Here is a 20,421-nt window from a genome sequence, read left to right as displayed (position 1 = left end):
CTACGGAATGCAACTTATAAAATGCCCCAAACCATTCCATTGAGCCAGAAAGCACAACTCCTCTTGGCTCTTTAAAGATGCCAGCTTTATGACCAAAATCATAACCTCAGCAGCATACACACATGCCCCTGTTGGACCGGAAGTGGCATTCTCTCCTGCCAGAGCAGTCCCCTCCCCAACACCATGACACCTGCATCGTCACAGGTGCACAACCACAACTGTAAGCCACTCTTCAGTTTCACTGGTCCCCAACTCAGAGTGCCAACTTCTGCTCTCAAATTGTTAAAGTGAATAATCAAAGGTCATTTAAAAATGTGACACTTACTTGAATCAATGTCTTCTTGAGGCTTTTGAAAGGTTCAGCAGGCATAAAATTTAATATTGATTGTGGGAGCACATTCCATTCTCCCTTTCAGAGTCATTTCAGGATGACAATTTGTTCTGATCCATAGCAGGGCAGGTCTGCTGGACGCATGCCAGTCCCAGGCCTTCTTATGGAGGCTGAGCTTTCTTTTTTCTGTCCACTTCACTCGTAGTTTCTCCCCGCCTTAAATTTCTTAGTTCTTGCCGTCCCCTTCTGCTCGCTCCTCTTAGCTCCTGTTCTAATTTCAACTGTCATTTCCCCTGCTCTCCCGAGTGCTCTGAGCTCCTGTTCTAATTTTTCATGTCTTCTCCCAGTGCTGCCCTCCTTTCTGCCTCTCTGACCCTCTCTCCTTCTCGCCTTCCCTGTTTCTCTCACTTTTTACTCTTCCATGTCCCACAGGAGATTTTTGTCTTAGGTTTTGCTTCAGCTTCCGTTTCCTGCATACTGTTTAATGAAGACAATAATGTGATGTCCAATCCACTCTAAATCACAACTATGCTGCTGGATTTTTCCATGATCTTCTAAATCCAAATTTGGATACCATCTCCCCCAAACATTCCCTTTCCCCTTGCAGATGTTACTTTGAATTGGAATGATCTAAGAAAATCTCTTTTTCTATTCATTGTTTGATAAGACTGACAAATAGGAAGTTGATCTGATAAGTCTCATTCTGATATAGTTTTTTGTCTTGCTTGCTTTTCTAAAGAAGTTGTGATGGATTTCCAATGTCTATGCAGGTAAATGTAGACAATGCTCTACTGTGAGCCAATCATTAATTCCAACAATACTTAAATGGAAAACTAAGTTACCCTCATGGTTTGTGATGCATTACACATAGAAGCAATCATATTCTCATTAATTATAAGAGAAACTATTGCATTATTCACAAACTACTGTACCAAATGTGTTGATGAGAATCTAAATGAATGGAGTTTTGAACACACTTGTCTTTCGTAACATGAAAGAAGTTTTCAAATTTGGTTTTGACATATGGAAAGGAATTTATAGTCGCTTCAATATTCAAACTTCTTCAGAAAGGTATTGATATGGGAATCGAAGTCCCTGTTTGTTCTTCATGGCAAAGGGACTCTTCATATAAAACTGTCCCAGCTTCAGAGATATGAATAATTTCTTATTAAAAAAGGCCCACACAGAAGAATATGGTGACTATGCAGGAGACATTCTGGCCTCTGGATTAGTGTACAAGGGTAAGAACGTCTTTCAGAATGACATAGAATTTTTCTGTTGCCAGTTGGCAAGTTAAAATGAGTAAGCTACCTGGTCATTTCCAGAAGGCTGTAGTCATTTTATGTAATTGGCCAGTTATGGTGGCATGAAGTGTTATTTTCTGAAACACAACATTGGAAGCTCACTTTAAGTCTACTTGTGTCAAGGAGGAGAAAGTTTGCATTGAAAAGGTCAGCGTGTAAAACTGCCCATGTTGCATCTTATTTCTTCAAGACGTCATGGACAATCTATCTTTCTGGAACTAATTTAAAAATGCTCTAAGAAATTGTGAGTGACATGATATTTTTGGCTGTGTATTATTGTTATTATCTTTACAGATGGCAAATGAAAGTTTGGGGTTATGACATTCAACCCACATTGACTCAATAAACTTTCTGAGTGTCCACTTTGTACCCAGCACTGTGATGATGGGTGCAAGGGTCATCAAGATGAATAGGCCTAAGTTCCTTCTCTGGAGGCACTTCAGTTAAAGGTCACATCGAGGGTCGACTGAGAAGCCTTAGGCACATCTGAAAATCTTAAGCCCAAATACCTTTCTCTACACAATCACCCTAGAGTTAAAACTCTCCAGGGCCACTCTCTTCAAAAACATGAGCACAAAGCACATGACTAAAGGACTGTACATATGTTGCATTTTTCACCTACAACTTGCCAGATTGACAGAATATACCTGTGTGCAAATTTCTCAAATATACATGATGCAGAAGGAGCAATTAATGCAAGGTTAGAACATGTAAATTTCAGATTATTTTCTGATTCTAATTAAGTTATTTTCTTTTTCTAACAGTCTTCAGGTTTTTTTCTTCCTTTCCATGAGAAGGAACAGATAAAACAAAACCATGGAGGAAGGGGAGAATCATAGGTCTGTGGAGAAACAGGAAGTTATGTGAAACCTTGTTTGCCCTTTGTGCTGTGAAGAAGTTTGCTGAAGAGCTGTGACCCTGTACTCTGCTATGTAAACCACCTACAGAAATGGCAGAGGTCGCCATGCAAAAAGAAGAGGTGCTTTGGACTCAGAGTGACAACAAAAATCAATGCTTCTAGGCATCTCTAGTTGAAAAGTAGTACCACCGAACAGTTCACGGCTGCCATCTTTCTTCCTCTTCTCCTTTCCCTTTCTCTTATTAAAATTTCAAATCATTATGAACCCATCAAAGATGCTGATATTTCCAAAACTTGTATGTTCTAATGAATCAATTGAGTCCAAATTAAAAACATGCTCCATTTTGCTGCTTTAAATGCTACAGCTTCCATCTTCTCTCTACAGTTGTGTGTTGCTATGAGAATTAAGGAGGGCAAGTGTGTTCAACTTGCTTTTTCCAAAATTTTTAGGGCTTTCAATGGTGGCACAGAGGCCTCAGGATTTCTGAGGAAGGCCATGACATTGGGCCTAGCAGTGTCCGTGTTGAGGCTAAACTTACATGGTTTACAGAAATAACTCTGTGACTAAAACCAAATTTTGAAAATGATACTCAAGGGAATCTTTGCTGCCACCCACTGAAATATCCAGATAATTGAAGGGGGTTTTGTTTGCTTTTGTTTTTTCCTGCTTCTTGGATCTTGTTGCCTCTTTCAGTTCATGTGTGTGTGCATCCACTCACAAGATGAAAATGTCTTTATAGTTTAATGGTTCCAGATGTAAAGTGGCAGAAAATTCTGATTTTAGGCCCAAATGATTGCACGGCCTTTCTGAAATTTCTGTTTTTGTTTGGTCAGTTTAGCATTAGCTACACTGCAGCAAAAGAGAAGATCCTTAAAAGGCTATACTTAAACTTTTGGGTGGTAGCTATCATTTTATTTGTTGGAGTAAAACTTAATTTTGGTTCACAGGGACAGGTTTGTTGTGGAGTGTGGAGTGTGGAGTGGTACTTCCTGGAAGGTTGATCAGATGCAACTTGTTGGAATATGCCACAATTTGTGATTGCATGAGTCAGGGGGAGCCTGGAAATGTGCATTTAATGTATTCCAAAGGATGCTGAGGCTACTGGTCAAGGGATCTTTCACTTTGAGAACAGTTGACTGAGAATGACAGTTCCTGTTAAATTGATAAATTATCAGGGCTTTACCCAAAATATTTTGATTCAGTAGGTTTGAGAAAGAGTCTGGATTTCAGCATTTTATTTCATTTTTTTTTCCAAAAAGCAAGTGCTTCAGATAAAACTTAATATCTGGGAAATTTACTGTCTCTTTATCAATTCAATAACTATGTGTAGGTTGTTTGCTGAGTTACACAGCCAAGGATTGCTCTTCACTAGATGTCTACATGTCTCATTTAAAGCTTAAAAAGAAAAAAAAATGGCTGAAAGGAAAGAAAAGAAAGACAATTCATCTATGGGTGATGCAGGATAAGTATAATCTTTGGGTGTGGTAGGGACAGGAAGGTTGCTCATAAGTGAGGTGGGCAAAGTCACAGCAAAGCCAGGGTATGGTGCTTTGATTATCTGCTTGTTGGTTTCCCACAAGACTTTGAGTTCTTTTCAAGGTCAGAGAATGAGTCTAAGCCCACTTACTCAGTATGTGACACTGTCTTATTGGCCAGAAAATGTGTGGCAGATGAAGGAGCACAGGGCAAGGGGAAGAGGATTCAGACAAAAAAGATGTAGTTTGGTGCCAGATTGAAACATGGAGTATGGAAGGCTTTCAATGCCATGATAAGTAGCCTATTCCTGAAAAGGTCCTGAAGTTATAAAATCAGCTTAACAAGACTGCTCCCATTGGATTTGTGTTTTCAAAGTTCATTTTGGGGAAGATATAGCAGTTAAGTTGAAAATAGAAGTCAGAGGCAAAGATTCAATGTGGAGCTATTGCAATGGACATAGAACAGAGTTGGTCTAGATGGAATGAAGATTTCTCAGTGCTGTCAGAGAGGTGTGGGCACATATTAGAAGCATGGCTGAAGCCGACGTAACAAGACAGATGAATCAGAGGTGAGTGCATATGGAAGATTTAAGGGTGATATGAGCTTCCAATTCAGACCTCTTTGGGAAACAAGGATGTGCAGTTATTTGCAAATTAGAGTACAAATAAGTATGGTGCAAGACAATGGGATTTGTTTTTAGATTGGAGTACCCAATGGACATCTGGAAGCATTGGAAATACATGTTACTAGCTCAGTAGAGAGGTAGATTATAGGCTATCTATATTTAAATACCACTGCTCTCAGGGATAATGTCTTCGCCCAGTTTCAGTTTGTGTTTTCATTGCTTTTATCCATTCTATCACTTTCCTATAAAGAAAATACCAAATAAATTAGACTATGACATTTTTAGGTAAAAAGTTTTATTTTCTTACTTTGGACAATTTACCAATTACTGAATTTGTACTGTACCATTCACTGGATTCTGTAGAGATGAAATTTGTCTTTGTGGTAGTGTCATAACTATAGAAAACGGAAAAATGATTTCACAGAATGACACCTAGATTGACATCTCTTTGGGCAATTGCAGCCATTATCTCTTTTCACAGGTATGTATTGGGGATTTGGGTATCACATGTCAAATGCTAGTCTTGACCCTGGACACAGTAGTGAGCAAGACTTTGCTCCTGCTCTGTTAGGGTTTACATTCTTGAAGAGGTAACATAATAAACAAAGAAATGCATACAAATTATAGTTTTAGAAGATATGAAAACAAATTGGAGAAGAGAGTGATGAGAAGCTAATATGTTGATCACAATGCCTTGCCACACAAAAAAGTGTCCTTTTTTGTCTTAAATCTGGGGCCAGTTAAAATGGTATAAAGTGTAGGGACTCAAATGATCATCTTTCCTTCATTTTGAAACTTTGATCCACATCCTATGTGTGTCTAGGGATTCTTTGAACTATAACTAATCTATCTTCCTTTGCGAAACATATTGCCTTTATTTAATGGAAAAGGGGTGTAATATGTGATGGAGGATATTTTGTGAAGTACAATCACTCATTTCCTTCTGATGTTGATAGAAGCATTTTCATTCTTTACACTGAAGTCAAGCTGAATCTCTTCTGTCACAGGCTCAAGAAAAGATGTGTGAACAATTGCGTTACAGATTCAGAAGGAGCCACTCACTTTTTCCTCAGGTCTCCTAAAGGAACAGTATTGTCTACTTGTTGGCCAAGGTCTGAAATAGAAGAAATCACCCTACTCTACCAACCTTAGGTTAAACTCTGGGAAAATGCATTCTCATCCTTCTAATCATCATGTTAATTATCTGTGAAAAGGCATAAATCTCAGATTCCAGAAGTATGTTGAATCAACTAACATATAATTAAACTTAACCAAACCTTTCTTCTCTCTTCAGGAGTACTCAGCAAACTCTACAATATGACAGCAAAGGAGGCATTGCATTTTGAGAACTGAGTGAAGGTGGAATCCACTGGACATTGAAGGCATTGCAGACATAGGTTTGACTCACAAGGCTGACACCCAAAAACTGTATTGCTTGGAGGTTAGTTTGCTACATGGATTAATGTCTTTCCCAGTGTGTGGTGACAGCAGAGGGTTGTAGCACAGGTTAAAAGTGTATATATGTATAAGATTTTGGGGTTTCTCACCATCTCACAACTCACAACATGTCTGAAGTACAAACTCTGGATGAGACCAGAACAATCACACTTGCAGCATGAGGTCCTACTTTCTTTTTCTTTGTTGATCGGAAGAAAATGGGCCTCTGTCCTAACCCATGCCAATCAGATACTCTCTTCCCAAATGTGACACTTGTAATGGAGAGACACAGTCTGTGAGCTGCTGAACTGAGTCATATTGGTGTCGGATCTCTGGAGACCGACTTCCTGGTGCTTGGTTCCCTCAACTGGCCTAGTGCTCCTCCAATGGGTAACTTTCTCCTCAGATTCTGTGAGATACTTCAGTGCTCTTCCAGTAGGTTTCCTTTTAGTTGGAATTGGATTCTGATTATCTACATCCTAGACAAATCAGTGAGTGCCTGAAGTCTAATTTCCTATATTCTTTTATCTGCTCTTTCTAATATTTCCTGTGTCAGAATTCATCCCTCTACTCCTAATTGCTCACTTGGGCCTTGCAGCATCTTTCTAGACACTGTCTTCTTTAGCACAGTATCAAGTCCATACTGAAGTCACCTTGAGACATATCCCTCAAATGTGTCTTTTCCCAAGTGCTTTGTTTTTGTAAGCATTCTCTCTTGGACCTCCTCTTCTTAAGACGACATTGCCAACATCTAACCCAGTTATGCTTCAGCTTATTCTCTAGAAATGGGAGGAGAGGAGTCTTCCATAGATGGGCCATAAAGCTGTTTGCTGTAACTCCTTCACTGAAACACTGTGAATGGACTCCCATTGCCTTAGAGCACCCACTTCTGGGCCATCCCTCCAGGGTTCAGCCAGCTGTAGCTCCACTCACTTCCTATTCTGCTGCTCTTCTCTGTTCCCCAGCACAGTCCTTGCCTTGGTTTCTCAAAGATTCTAATTCTTTCCTGCCATGGGACTCTCTCTGTGTCTGATTTTCTATTTTTTTCTCCTTCAGATTAATTTTATTTTGTCCTCTGATTTCTCATCTCAATCATTTTCTGTAGACATATTCTCTGACATCCAGTGATACAATAAGGAATTTAAACCCTGGTCTTCCTCCTGTTTCCTGAAACATAGCTTCTAAAACCTTTATAATCTATGAAGTGGTGTCTTTTTGTACACTAATGAGATGATTGATGTCTTGGGCTCTTTGTTACAGGGCCAGCCATGTGCTTAGAGGACTGGAATTTTAATCTCATTCTTTGACCTCCAAAGAGAGAAGAGAAAATAATGTTTGAACTGATCACCAATGGCCAATGATTTATTCAATAACATCAATATAATAAAGACTTCACAAATACCCCCAAAGGACAGAGTCCAGAGATTTTCTTTTCCTTTCTAAAAATATTTATTTATTTATTTATTTATTTGAAAGGCAGTTACAGAGATGCAGAATCGGGGGGTGGGGAGCTCCCATCTGTTGGTTCACTCCCCAAATGACCATGACAACTGGAGGTGGTCCAATCTGAAGCAAGGAGCCAGGAGCTTCCTCTGGATCTCCCACTTGGATGCAGGGGCGCAAGGACTTGGACTACCTTATATTGTTTTCCCAAGCATATTAGCTGGGAGCTGGATCAGAAGTAGAGCAGCCAGAACTCGAATTCGTACCCACATGAGATGGCAGCACTGTAGGCGGCAGCTTCACCCATTACGCCACAGTGCCAGCCTCATCTTTTTTTTTTTTTTTAAAGATTTTATTTTTATTTGAGAGAAAGAGAGAGAGAGAGAGAGAGAGCAAGAGAGGGAGAAAGAAATGTCTTCCATTCACTGGTTCACCCCCAAACGGCCATAATGGCCATAGCTGGACTGATCTGAAGCCAGGAGCTGGGAGCTTCCTCCACATCTCCCACATGGGTACAGGACCCAAGCCCTTGGGCCATTTTCCACTTTCTTAGGTCATTAGCAAGAAGCTGGATCAGAAGATGAGAAACCAGGACACAAACCAGTACCCATATTGGATACTGGTGCCGCAGGTAGAGGCATAGCCATCTACACCACAGTTCCAGCCTCCAGACATTTTCTAAGTGGATGGATGCATGGAAGTTCTGTAAACGTGGGGTGCCTGCAGTGGGCGTGGAATCTCCCCCTGCTTCCTCCATACCCTGCACATCTTTGGCATTTGGCTGTCCCTGAATTATATCCTTTATAGTAAATGAGTGAACCTACAAAAAATGTTTCCTGAGTCCTGTGAGTCATTCTAGCAAATAATGAAACCAAAGGAACAGAACATGGGAGGAAGGGAGATTGGCATGTGAAGTAGGTAGCCTATGGGACTAAACGTCACCCTGTGGGATATGATGTTATCATCAGGCAAGCAGTGTCAGGATTTAGTTAAACTGCAAAACAAGCTGTAGTTATCTGCAGAAGAGAACTGCTTGGTTTTCCTACACCTCACACACATTGGGTCATAGTAAAGTTCATTGTTGACTGTAAGTACAAAGAAAAAAAAAAGGTGTGTTCTTGCCATTTGCCCCCACATTCAAAGTCAGTCTCCTGATAGCACGCTGTCTTTGTATCTCTGATGGTCAAGAGGCTACACATATTTGTACTCACACATGTACTGGCATGACTTGTTTCACTCTTGCAGCTGTACCTGGAGACTAGAGTGTTGCTTGCTCTGTGGAGCTGAGACTGTCCACTCCATGGAGACTTGGGACCATAGCCTTCAATTCCTCAACCCCAGAGCCATAGATGGCATCTGTAGAATATTTAGACTACTTCCATGCCATCCTGAGGATGAACAAATGGATGGCAGATGTCACTTGACCAAGGAGTATATTGACATCATTCAGCTTGCCAACTGACCTGGAATCAAAGGACCATGGCTGTAAAGCACCTTTGGTACTTTCAGAAGAAAATACTGTTGACTATTTTCTTACACTTCCCCCTCTAACTGCAGAGCCATGCTAGGCAGGCAATGCGAAAGGATAGAAATAAACCAAGGTCGATGAAAGCACTATTACATTCAGAGGGGGATATTTTCCATTCGTTTGAAAATTAAAGTCTCATGCAAGTAGCAGAAAAATACACCACAGATTCTTTAGCTTGATTGTTTCAACTTTTAATAGTAAAGTCAATATGTGCCTCCAACTAACTGCTGGGCATTGTTCTGTGATTGCCAGGTTGTTTTATGTATGTGAAGCAACAAAACAATATAAGGTGACAAACAAAAGATGGAAAATATATAAAAAGGGGAAAAAGTTGGCTATGTGCTACCTCAGGCTTTAAAACTCTTCTTATACACTTCACCACGAAGTCTATTAAAGCAAAATATAGTGGAAATACAATATACCGCAATGAATGTCTTCAAACTAGCAATTTAGCGCAAAAGCTGAGGGCAGTTCTTATGCACCGACTTTTAATACCAAGACGATTTGTGGTCTCACAAAGTTCCTGCCTTAGGCAAAAGTTGTGCTGAGTTCTAATAGGTCTAGTTTGTTGGCTGTCAGAATAATGGAGAATTTGGTAGCAGAGGGGTAGAAGCTGTAAACAGCAGAGATAATTAGGAGGTCTGTGGAGAGGCAAGCGAAGCTCGTTTCTATTCGCTTGCAGGGGAGAGGGGGAGTTCAAGAGACTCTTGGTTGTTACAGCCTAGTGTAGATCACAGAATGCTCATTTGGGGAGCTTGTGCGGGTCACTTGTCAGGCTAGTTTTCCTTGTTTATTAAAACGCATCGTATCAGCTACAATTCATTCGATTCCTACTGTGCGCATGGTCCTACTCATCTAGTTCCTCCCAGAGGAAATCGTGGCTTGGAGAGGAAGAGAAAGGAATACAGTGTTTGACACCAGCAAGTAGTAGAGTTTATGATTGACTAGAAACCAGGTTCACTGTACCGTGTGGCGAGGTCTCCCCGTGAAGCAAGGCAAATGTTGCCAGAGTGTTCCCACTGAAAACCCCGTGCATTAATGTCCAGTTAGTTTAGATTTACCCAAATTGTAGGGCTGACTTTGGTTCTCCAGCAGGAGATTATGATGGAAAATGGGATTCTTTCTTTTTTTAAAATTTTTTATTTGTTTATTATTTATTTGAAGGGCAGTGAGATAGGCAGAGGTCTCCCATCTGATAGGGCACTCCCCAAATGTCTACAACATGCCAGGCTAGGCGAGCCTGAAGCCAGGAGCCATACATCAACCCAGGTCTCCCACATGGGTGACAGGGACCCAAATGCCTGCTAGTGTACTGCCTCCCAGGGTGCACATTAATAGGAAGCTGGAATTGGGAGCAGAGACAGGACTTGAACCCTGGAGCTCCAACATGGGATGTGGGTATCCCGAGCAGCATCTTAAATGCTGTGACAAGTGACTATCTCTCTCATAACAAAATATTAATAGTAATTCAAGAGTTAGCATCTTTTACTTATTTAATTTTATTTTATGTAAATCAATACAGACTGTAGATTGGCTTATAAAACAAAGCTATCTTTACTCCCTGGGGCAAAGTTTGTATGTTTGCCTGGTAGGAGAAAGTGGCCAAGTTATGGAAGCTTTTCAGTGTGACAGTACACCCTTCCCCCCATTGTCTATTCCCAAATGCCCCTCTGCCAGGTGTGTCACAACCAAGGAAGGTACAAAATCCAAGGGTGAATTCCTACCAGGTGTGGAGAGGCATAGGTAATGATTTTGCCTTAAACTCCACCTGCAAAAGTCAAGCATAAACAGTAAGTCATCCATCCACTAAAGGACAGGGACCAGAGTCAGTGGCAACCTCTGGTTTGGGGAGCTCAGTTACACTCTTAGGCTGATCCTGTTTTTCTTAAATAATAAATAGTAATTAGCATTTTTTCAGCACATTGTGGGATGTCTGCACTCTCCCTCAGAAAGCTACAACTAAACTATGAAATTGACAGGAAATGAGAGACTGATGCCAGCTGATCCAGACACCAAAGAGCCTGGGATTATTCAGGCTGGAAAGAGGGAAGTTGAGAGACTGCATTATTGTAAGTGTATAAAATACTCAAGGGGATGATTAAGGACTTGTTTACCAAACACTGGATCATACAGACAAGATGGCTGCATGGAGACGCCTTGCTATGTTGCTTCCTTCTAGGTAAAATCAGCTTCCCTCTCACTTGCTTGGTGTGCGCATTCACTCACTCACTCACAGCCAGGAACTTGTTTCTCCTCTCATTGGTCTTTGATGCAGTTACTTAGAAACTGCAGGTGCAGTGCAAAGAGCAGTGGCCTGGGGGTAAAGAGTTATGGATTCTGATCTGGCTCTGCCATTGTTTCCTTCAAGCCTGGAGGCCTGGTTTGCTCATCTACATATTGGGGATGTTAAGTCCTGCTGAGATTTTAAAGACCTCATAGGTCAAATGGGAGAGAGTGTTTAAAGCACTTCACTTTCTAGTGAGAAAAGGCTTTTGTTGGACACCTTTGTGTACCCTATCACATGATTTAGACCTACTTTTTGCTGGAGCTGTTGTTGGGACTAACACTTGGGGTGCTCTCACTTGGCAGACCCTCCCCTCACTGCTCTAGGTATCTCTAGCTTTCTGGACCAAAGCTTCTCTTGCTACGTAGAGGTCATGCATGCATTACTCAGAACAGCTCATGAAGAAGTTCTTAAACAATGAAGTACAGGACAATAAATGACACTTTGTTCTGCACTCAAATGGAAAATTGTGAGACCCAGTCTGTATTTTCCTCAGAGCATAGACCACAGATGGATTGTGGACCATACATGGATCAATGCCTGTCCCACCGTAGTGACCAACTCAAGAACATTCCCTTGTATGGTCTTCTTGTCTCACTCCTGTGTGTGGAGTCTGTTTCCTGTCTCAGCCTCTGTTTTCTAGGAGAAACTCAGGGTAAGACACAGCTGTACAATGTTGCACAGCTGTGCATCTCTGACTCTCTGACATGATCATAGTGATGTTTTCCAGGTTAAGGCTGATCATCAACCAAGGCAGCTCACATGTGGACAGTAAAGTTCCAGCGAGATTCAGTGTCTGACTAGTCTGGAGACTTTAGCACTGACAGTGTTTCCTGCCTGCAGCAAGGAACAGAGAGGAATATTCTTCACAGTCTTAATCCACTCTTCTGCCTATTGGAAGATAGTGCTATGAGAACTCAGTGTGCCTCTCGGCAGCAATGGTGGAGCCTCCAGCAGCCTCAACTGTCAACAGACACTGCTTCCTAAAGTCTCTTGACATTTAGCCTCGAAATTCCTACTACAATTGCTGACTGGTGCCCAGAACCATCTTTTAAAATTCCCAAACCCACACCACTGCCATGCATAAAACACCTCCTCATTACCCTACTGCTTTTAGAAGGCAATTCAGTCTTCTCATCTCTACCATCACCAGACCTCCTGAATCTGGCACCTGCTAAGCTCTTCACCCTGGCCTTGTCCTCTGTGTCCTCCTGCCCTGGCCTTACTGTGACCATAAAAGTCCTCCTTGGGCTCCTGGGCCCCTTGGGTCCTTTGCAAAGACTCTGCTTCCTTGGATCCTTGTGATTCATTCCTTTTCCTTTTGGTCTCTGGTTAAATGTTGTGTCTGCAAAGAAACATTCTCTGACTATTCTATTTATGCAGGATTAACCCCTCTTCTCATCTGTCATTATTTTGTTTTGTAGGAGTCTGTGAATGGTTCCAGTAAATGGCCAGAGAGTAAACATTTTAAGCTTTGTGGGCCATGATTTTTGTTGCAACCATGCAACATTGCAGTTGTTTGGCTAATGCAGTTGTAGACAAAACATAAATGATGGGGTGTGGCTGTGTTTCCATAAAACTTTATTTGCAAAAACAGACAGCAGGTGATCTGGATTTGGCCCTGGAGGCCATAGTTGCCTGACACTAACACTACTATTTAACGTAGTCAGTGTCCTTGATGGCACTTATTACTATTTTCAAGTATCCCCCTGTACCCTCCAAGGCAGGAACCACATCTCTTTTGCTTGTACTTGTTATTTTAGCACCTAGAAAGGTTTCTGGCACATGGCAGACATTAAATACATATTTGAACAGTAAACAAAGCAATTAAATATATCTTTCCTATTTTTTCCCCAACCCTACCCCTTATATATTGCCTTACTTGTTTCACCGCATTTATTTCAATTTTTATTAATTTATTTTTTTCATATCACATGAATGCATAAACTCTACCTTATTTATTGTTTATACCCTCAGCAACTTCTACAGAACTTGGCACATGGTCATTAAAAAAGTTGGAGTAAGTCAATGAATGAGTTAAATTATGGGTTTAGGCTGAGTATTTCCATATGTAAAAGAAAACATTCCCTGAGAGTGGGTTAAGATGGTGGAGTAGGGAGGGAGCTTACTGCTCTAGTCTAGGAGAAGAAAGTTTAAAAAAAGTGGAGAGAGTGCATTCTCAGGGAAAAGTTAGGGAGAAAATGGCAGGGGAAACTCCACACAAATCAGAGGAACAAGGTGGACCTACATGGAGGGTGTGGACATGCAGGACCCCAGCAGCCAAGAGCAGCTGCGCCAGCTTTGGAGTGTGAGGTGGGATCAGACTGCAACAGCTCAAGCCAATGACGATAAATCTACAGGAAGAGCCCGGAGGGAATCTGGCTTCAGGCTCTGTGGGGGATAGTGTACCTGTCAAACTAGAGGAGGACAAAAAAAAAGGGTGAGGGCACCTTTCTCCCTCCCCAGTAACCCTGCAATGGCATCCTTTAACAAGCCGATAGAGAGTGGGCACCATTTTGGACATATGTAACAGCTGTGTCAGCTCCTGTCTGCTCCCAGCAACCAGCAGAGCAGAAACTCCTGATTCTGGCAGGGATGCTTAAGGATGTGCTGCACACAGAAACACAGAAACATGGTCATCACTATGAAAGAAGGTAAAGGCAGAAAATTTGCCAGTAAAAGTACAAAGGAAATCCAAAGTAAAAAATAGGAATATTTATGGAAAAATGGCAGGACAAAGTCATTATTTATCAATAGTCACCTTGAATGTAAATGGCCTCAATTCTCCAGTTAAAAGACACAGACTGGTGAATGGATTAGAAAATAAAACACATCTACTTGTTGCTTACAAGAACCACATCTCACAAACAAAGATTCATGCAGACTGAAAGTGAAAAAATGCAAAAAGATATTCCATGCTAACAGAAACCAAAAAAGAGTTGGTGTAACTATCCTAATATCAGACAAAAATAGACTTTAACACAAAAACTGTTAAAAGAGACAAATAATTGCATTATGTAATGACTGAAGGATCAATTCAACAGGATGATATAATTATTATAAACATATATGCACCTAATTACAGGGTACCTGGCTATTTAAAAGGAAGGTTAAGGGATCAAAAGTGAGACATACACTAAAATACAATAGTACTGAGGGTCTTCAATATCCCACTTTCAGCAATAGACACCTCAACCAGACAGAAAATCAGTAAGAAAACTACAGGTTAATCAACACTATAGACCAAATGGACTTAATAGATACCTATGAAACTTTCCATCCTAAAGCTGCAGAATTCAAAGTCTTCTCACCAGTGCATGGAATTTTCTCTAGGATTGACTACATGCTAAGCCATAAAGCAAGTCTCAGCAAATTAAAAAAAAAAAAAAAACAAACTGAAGTTGTATTATGCATCATTTCAGACCACAATGGAATGAAGTTGGAAATCAGCAACTCTGGAATCTCTAGAACATATGCAAACACATGGAGGCTGAACAACACACTCCTGAATGAACAGTGAGTCACTGAAGTAATCAAAAGAGAAATAAAAAAAATTTCTGTAAAAATGAAGATGATACAATTGGAGTCCCCTGGTATGTTTCTAACTCTACCATTTGGGGCAAGTCAGCTTGAGCATGACCCGAATTGTACATCTCTTCCCTCTCTTATTCCTACTCTTATGTTTAACAGGGATCACATTTCAGTTAAATTTCAACACTTAAGAATAACTGTGTATTAATTACAGAATTAAACCAGTCATATTAAGTAGAACAGACAAAAAAAAAAAACTACTAAGAGGGATAATGTATTAAGTTGTTCATTAACAGTCAGGGCTATGCTGATCAAGCCACCGTTTCCCATAGTGTCCATTTCACTTCAACAGGTTTCCTTTTTGGTGTTCAGTCAGTTGTCACCGATCAGGGAGAACATATGGTATTTGTCCCTTTGGTACTGGCTTATTTCACTCAGCATGATGTGTTCCAGATTCCTCCATTTTGTTGCAAATGACTGGATTTCATTGTTTCTTACTCGGTATAGTATTCTAAAGAGTACATATCCCGTAATTTCTTTATCCAGTCTACCGTTGATGGGCATTTAGGTTGGTTCCAGGTCTTAGCTATTGTGAATTGAGCTGCAATAAACATTAGGCTGCAGACCGCTTTTTTGTTTGCCAATTTAAATTCCTTTGGGTAAATTCCAAGGAGTGGGATGGCTGGGTCGAACAGTAGGGTTATCTTCAGGTTTCTGAGGAATCTCCAGACTGACTTCCATAGTGGCTTGACCAGTTTGCATTCCCACCAACAGTGGGTTAGTGTCCCTTTTTCCCCACATCCTCGCCAGCATCTGTTGTTGGTAGATTTCTGCATGTGAGCCATTCTAACCAGGGTGAGGTGAAACCTCATTGTGGTTTTGATTTGCATTTCCCTGATTGCTAGCAACCTTGAACATTTTTTCATGTGCCTGTTGGCCATTTGGATTTCCTCTTTTGAAAAATGTCTATTGAGGTCCTTGGCCCATCTCTTAAGTGGGTTGTTGGTTTTGTTTTTGTGGATTTTCTTGATTTCTTTGTAGATTCTGGTTATTAACCCTTTATCTGTTGCATAGTTTGCAAATATTTTTTTCCCATTCTGTTGGTTGTCTCTTCACTCTCCTGACTGTTTCTTTTGCAGTACAGAAACTTCTCAATTTGATGCAATCCCAATAGTTGATTTTGGCTCTGACTGCCTGTGCCTCCCGGGTCTTTTCCAGAAATTCTTTGCCTGTGCCAATATCTTGAAGGGTTTCTCCAATGTTCTCTAGTAACTTGATGGTGTCAGGTCGTAGATTTAGGTCTTTAATCCATGTTGAGTGGATTTTTGTATAAGGTGTAAGGTAGGGGTCTTGCTTCATGATTCTGCACGTGGAAATCCAATTTTCCCAGCACCATTTATTGAATAGACTGTCCTTGCTCCAGGAATTGGTTTTAGATCCTTGATCAAATATAAGTTGGCTGTAGATGTTTGGGTTGATTTCTGGTGTTTCAATTCTGTTCCATTGGTCTATCCATCTGTTTCGGTACCAGTACCATGCTGTTTTGATTACAACTGCCCTGTAGTATGTCCTGAAATCTGGTATTGTGATGCCTCCGGCTTTGTTTTTGTTGTACAAGATTGCTTTAGCTATTCGAGGTCTCTTGTGCCTCCATATAAATTTCAGCACCATTTTTTCCAGATCTGAGAAGAAGGTCTTTCTCCAATTTAATCCCATCAAGGTGGCATGTACCAATGCCATCTCACTAGTCCAAGTGATCCATTTCAGTTCACAATTGATCATAATGAAAGGACTAAGAGTCAAAGGAAGCACATAAACAAGTCTAGTACCTGCTAATACTAACTGATAGAATAAATAAAGGGGAGAGTGATCCAACATGGGAAGCGAGATACTCAGCAGACTCATAGAATGGTGGATGTCCTAAACAGCACTCTGGCCTCAGAAACAGCCCTAAAGGCATTCCGATCTGGCTGAAAAGCCCATGAGAGTATTTCAGGCATGGAAAGCCAAGACACTCTGGCAAAACAAACAAACAAACAAACACAAAACCCTAAATGAAAGATCTCTGTGAGTGAGATCCCAGTGGAAAGAACAGGTCATCAAAGAAGGAGGTACCTTTCTCTGAAGGGAGGAGAGAACCTCCACTTTGACTATGACCTTTTCTAAACAAGATAAGAGTCGGTGAACTCAAAAGGCTTCCATAGCCTTGGAAACTCATGACTGGTGCATAGGGAGATTACGGATGCCATAAACAGGAGTGTCAATTTGTAAAGTCAACAACAGGAGTCACTGTGCACTTACTCCTCATGTAGGATCTTTCTCCTTAGTGTGCTGTACATTGAGATTTAATGCTATAACTAGTACTCAAACAGTATTTTTCACTTTATGTTTCTGTGTGGGAGCAAACTGTTGAAATCTTTACTTAATCTATGCTAAACTGATCTTCTGTATATAAAGAGAATTGAAAATGAAACTTGATGTGACTGGAAGGGGAGAGGGAGTGGGAAAGGGGAGGGTTGCGTGTGGGAGGGACGTTATGGGGTGGAAACCATTGTAATCTATAAGCTGTACTTTGGAAATTTATATTTATTAAATAAAAATTTAAAAAAAAGAAAAAAAAATATAATGTATATGTGCAAAATTGAAAAAAAATGAAGATGATACAACATATCAAAACTTATGGGATACAGCAAAAGCAGTGTTAAGAGGAAATTTTATAGCAATTGGTGCCTACATCAAGAAATTGGAAAGGCACCAAATAAGTGAGCTATCAATGCAGCTCAAGGATCTAGAAAAACAACAGTAAACCAAATCCAAAACTTGTAGGATAAAAGAAATAATTAAAATTAGAGAAGAAATAAACAAAATTGAAACAAAAAATACAAAAATCAGTAAAATGAAGAGCTGGTTCTTTGAAAATATAACCAAATTGACACACATTTGGCCCAACTAACCAAAAAAATGAGAGTATCCAAATTAATAAATGAGAAGAGAAAGGAAATATAATAACAGACACTAGAGAAATAAAAAAGGATCATCAGAAATTACTACAAAGAGTTGTATGCCAACACACTGGGAAACCTAGAATCCTGGAATATACAGCCTACCTGAATTGAGCCAGGAAAAACATGGAAAACCTAAATAGACCCATAACCAATATGATAATTGAATTAGTAATGAAGACCATCCAACAAAGAAGAGCCCAGGACTGGATTGCTTCACTGCTGAGTTCTACCAGACATTTAAAGAACTAACTTCAATTCTTCTCGAGCTATTCAAAACAATCGAAAGGGAGGGAATCCTCCCAAATTATTTCTGTGAGGCCAGTATCACCCTATTTCCTAAACCTAAAAGATGCAACAGAGAAAGAGAACTACAGACTAATTTTTCTTATGAACATAGATGCAAAAATTCTCAACAAAATTTTAGCCAATCAAATCCAACAACACATCATAAAGATCACTCACAATATCAGAAAGGTCAATAACCCAAACAAAATGGGATTTTTCCCTGGTATTCAGGGATGGTTTGACATTTGCAAATCAATCAATGTGATGCATCACATTAACAAATTGAAGAACAAAAGACATATGATCATCTCAATAGATGCAGAGAAAGCATTTGATAAAATACAACACCCTTTCATTATGAAAACTCTGAGCAAATTGGGTGTAGAAGAAACATTCCTCAACACAATCAAGGCAATTGATAACAAACTCACAGTCAGTGTCCTATTGAATAGGGAAAAGTTGGAAGCATTTTCACTGAGATCTGGAACCAGACAAGGATGCCCACTCTCACCACTGCTATTCAATATAGTCTTGGAAATTTCAGCCAGAGCAATTAGGCAAGAAAAAGAAATCAAAGGGATACAAATTAGGAAAGAGGTAATCAAACTCTCCCTATTTGCAGATGACATAATTCTGTACAAAGGGGATCCAAAAGACTCTGAGAGATTATTGGGACTCATAAAAGAGTTTGTTAAAGTGGCAGGTTATAAAATCAACATGGAAAAATCAATAGCCTTTGTATACACTGACAATGTCATGGCTGAGAAAGAACTTTTAAGATCAGTGCCATTCACAATAGCTCTAAAAAAATCAAATACCTTGGGATAAATTTTACTATGATGTCAAAGATCTCTACAATGAAAATTACAAATCATTTAAGAAAGAAATAGAAAAAGATACAAAAATGGAAAAATCTTCCATTTTCATGGATTGGAAGAATCAATATCAAAATGTCCATACTACCAAAAACACTTTACAGACTCAATGTGATTCTAATCAAAATACCAAGAGCATTCTTCTCACATATAGAAAAACTGATGCTGAAATTCATATGGAAACACAGGAGACCCTGAATAGTTCAAGTAATCTTATACAACAAAAACAAAGCCAGAGGCATCACAATACCAGATTTCAAGACATACTACAGGGCAGTTATAATCAAAACAGCCTGGTACTGGTACATAAATAGATGGATAGACCAATGGAACAGAACAGAAACCCCAGAAATCAACCTAAACATCTACACCCAACTTATCTTTGACAAAGGAACTAACCAGTCCCTGGAGCAAGACAGTTCTTCAAGAAATGATGCTGGTAAAAAATGGATTTGTACATGCAGAAGTGTGAAGCAAGACTCCTTCCTTATATCTTAGATAAAAAATACACTCAAAATGAACTGGAGACCTAAATCTATGCCCCAATACCATCAAATTATTAGAGAACAATGGGGAAACCCTGGAAGACATTGGCACTGAGTTCACAAACTCCGACCTTATTTATTTTCAATAAAGAGTTATTGAAAAACCTCTCTGAAGCACAAGCAGTCAAAGCCCAAATCGACAAATGGGATTACATCAAATTGAGATGCTTCTGTACTGCAAAAGAAACACTCAGGAAAGTGAAGAGTCAACCGATAGAATGGAAGAAATTATTTGCAAACTATGCAACTGATTTTTTATAGAAAAAATTACTTAATAAATATAAATTTCAAAAGTACAACTTTTGGATTATAGTGGTTCTTTACCCTATACCCACCCTCCCGCCCAAACCATCCCTCCTCCGACTCCCTCTCCCATCCCATTTTCATTAAGATTCATTTTTAATTATCTTTATATACAGAAGGTCAACTCTATACTAAGTAAAGATTTCAACAGTTTACATCCACACAGACACACAAAGTATAAAGTATTGTTTGAAGACTCATTTTACCATTAATTTTCATAGGACAACACATATAAAGTACTGTTTGAAGACTAGTTTTACCATTAATTTTCATAGTACAACGCAGTAAGGACTGAGGTCCTACACTGGGAGCAAGTGCACAGTGACTCCTGTTGTTGATTTAACCATTGACACTCTTATTTATGATGTCAGTAATCACCCAAGGCTCTTGTCATGAGCTGCCAAGGCTATGGAAGCCTCCTGAGTCCACAAACTCTGACGTTATTTAGACAAGGCCATAATCAAAGTAGAAATTCTCTCCTCCCTTCAGAGAAAGGTACCTCCTTCTTTGATGGCCCATTCTTTCCTCCAGGATCTCACTCACAGAGATCTTTCATTTAAGTCATTTTTTACTGTAGTGTCTTGGCTTT

The sequence above is a fragment of the Oryctolagus cuniculus genome, chromosome 12, assembly GCF_964237555.1.
Source record: "Oryctolagus cuniculus chromosome 12, mOryCun1.1, whole genome shotgun sequence".
In the NCBI taxonomy this organism is placed as follows: Eukaryota; Metazoa; Chordata; class Mammalia; order Lagomorpha; family Leporidae; genus Oryctolagus; species Oryctolagus cuniculus.
The sequence above is the reverse complement of the archived record's forward strand: the minus strand, read 5'-3'. Positions refer to the sequence as shown.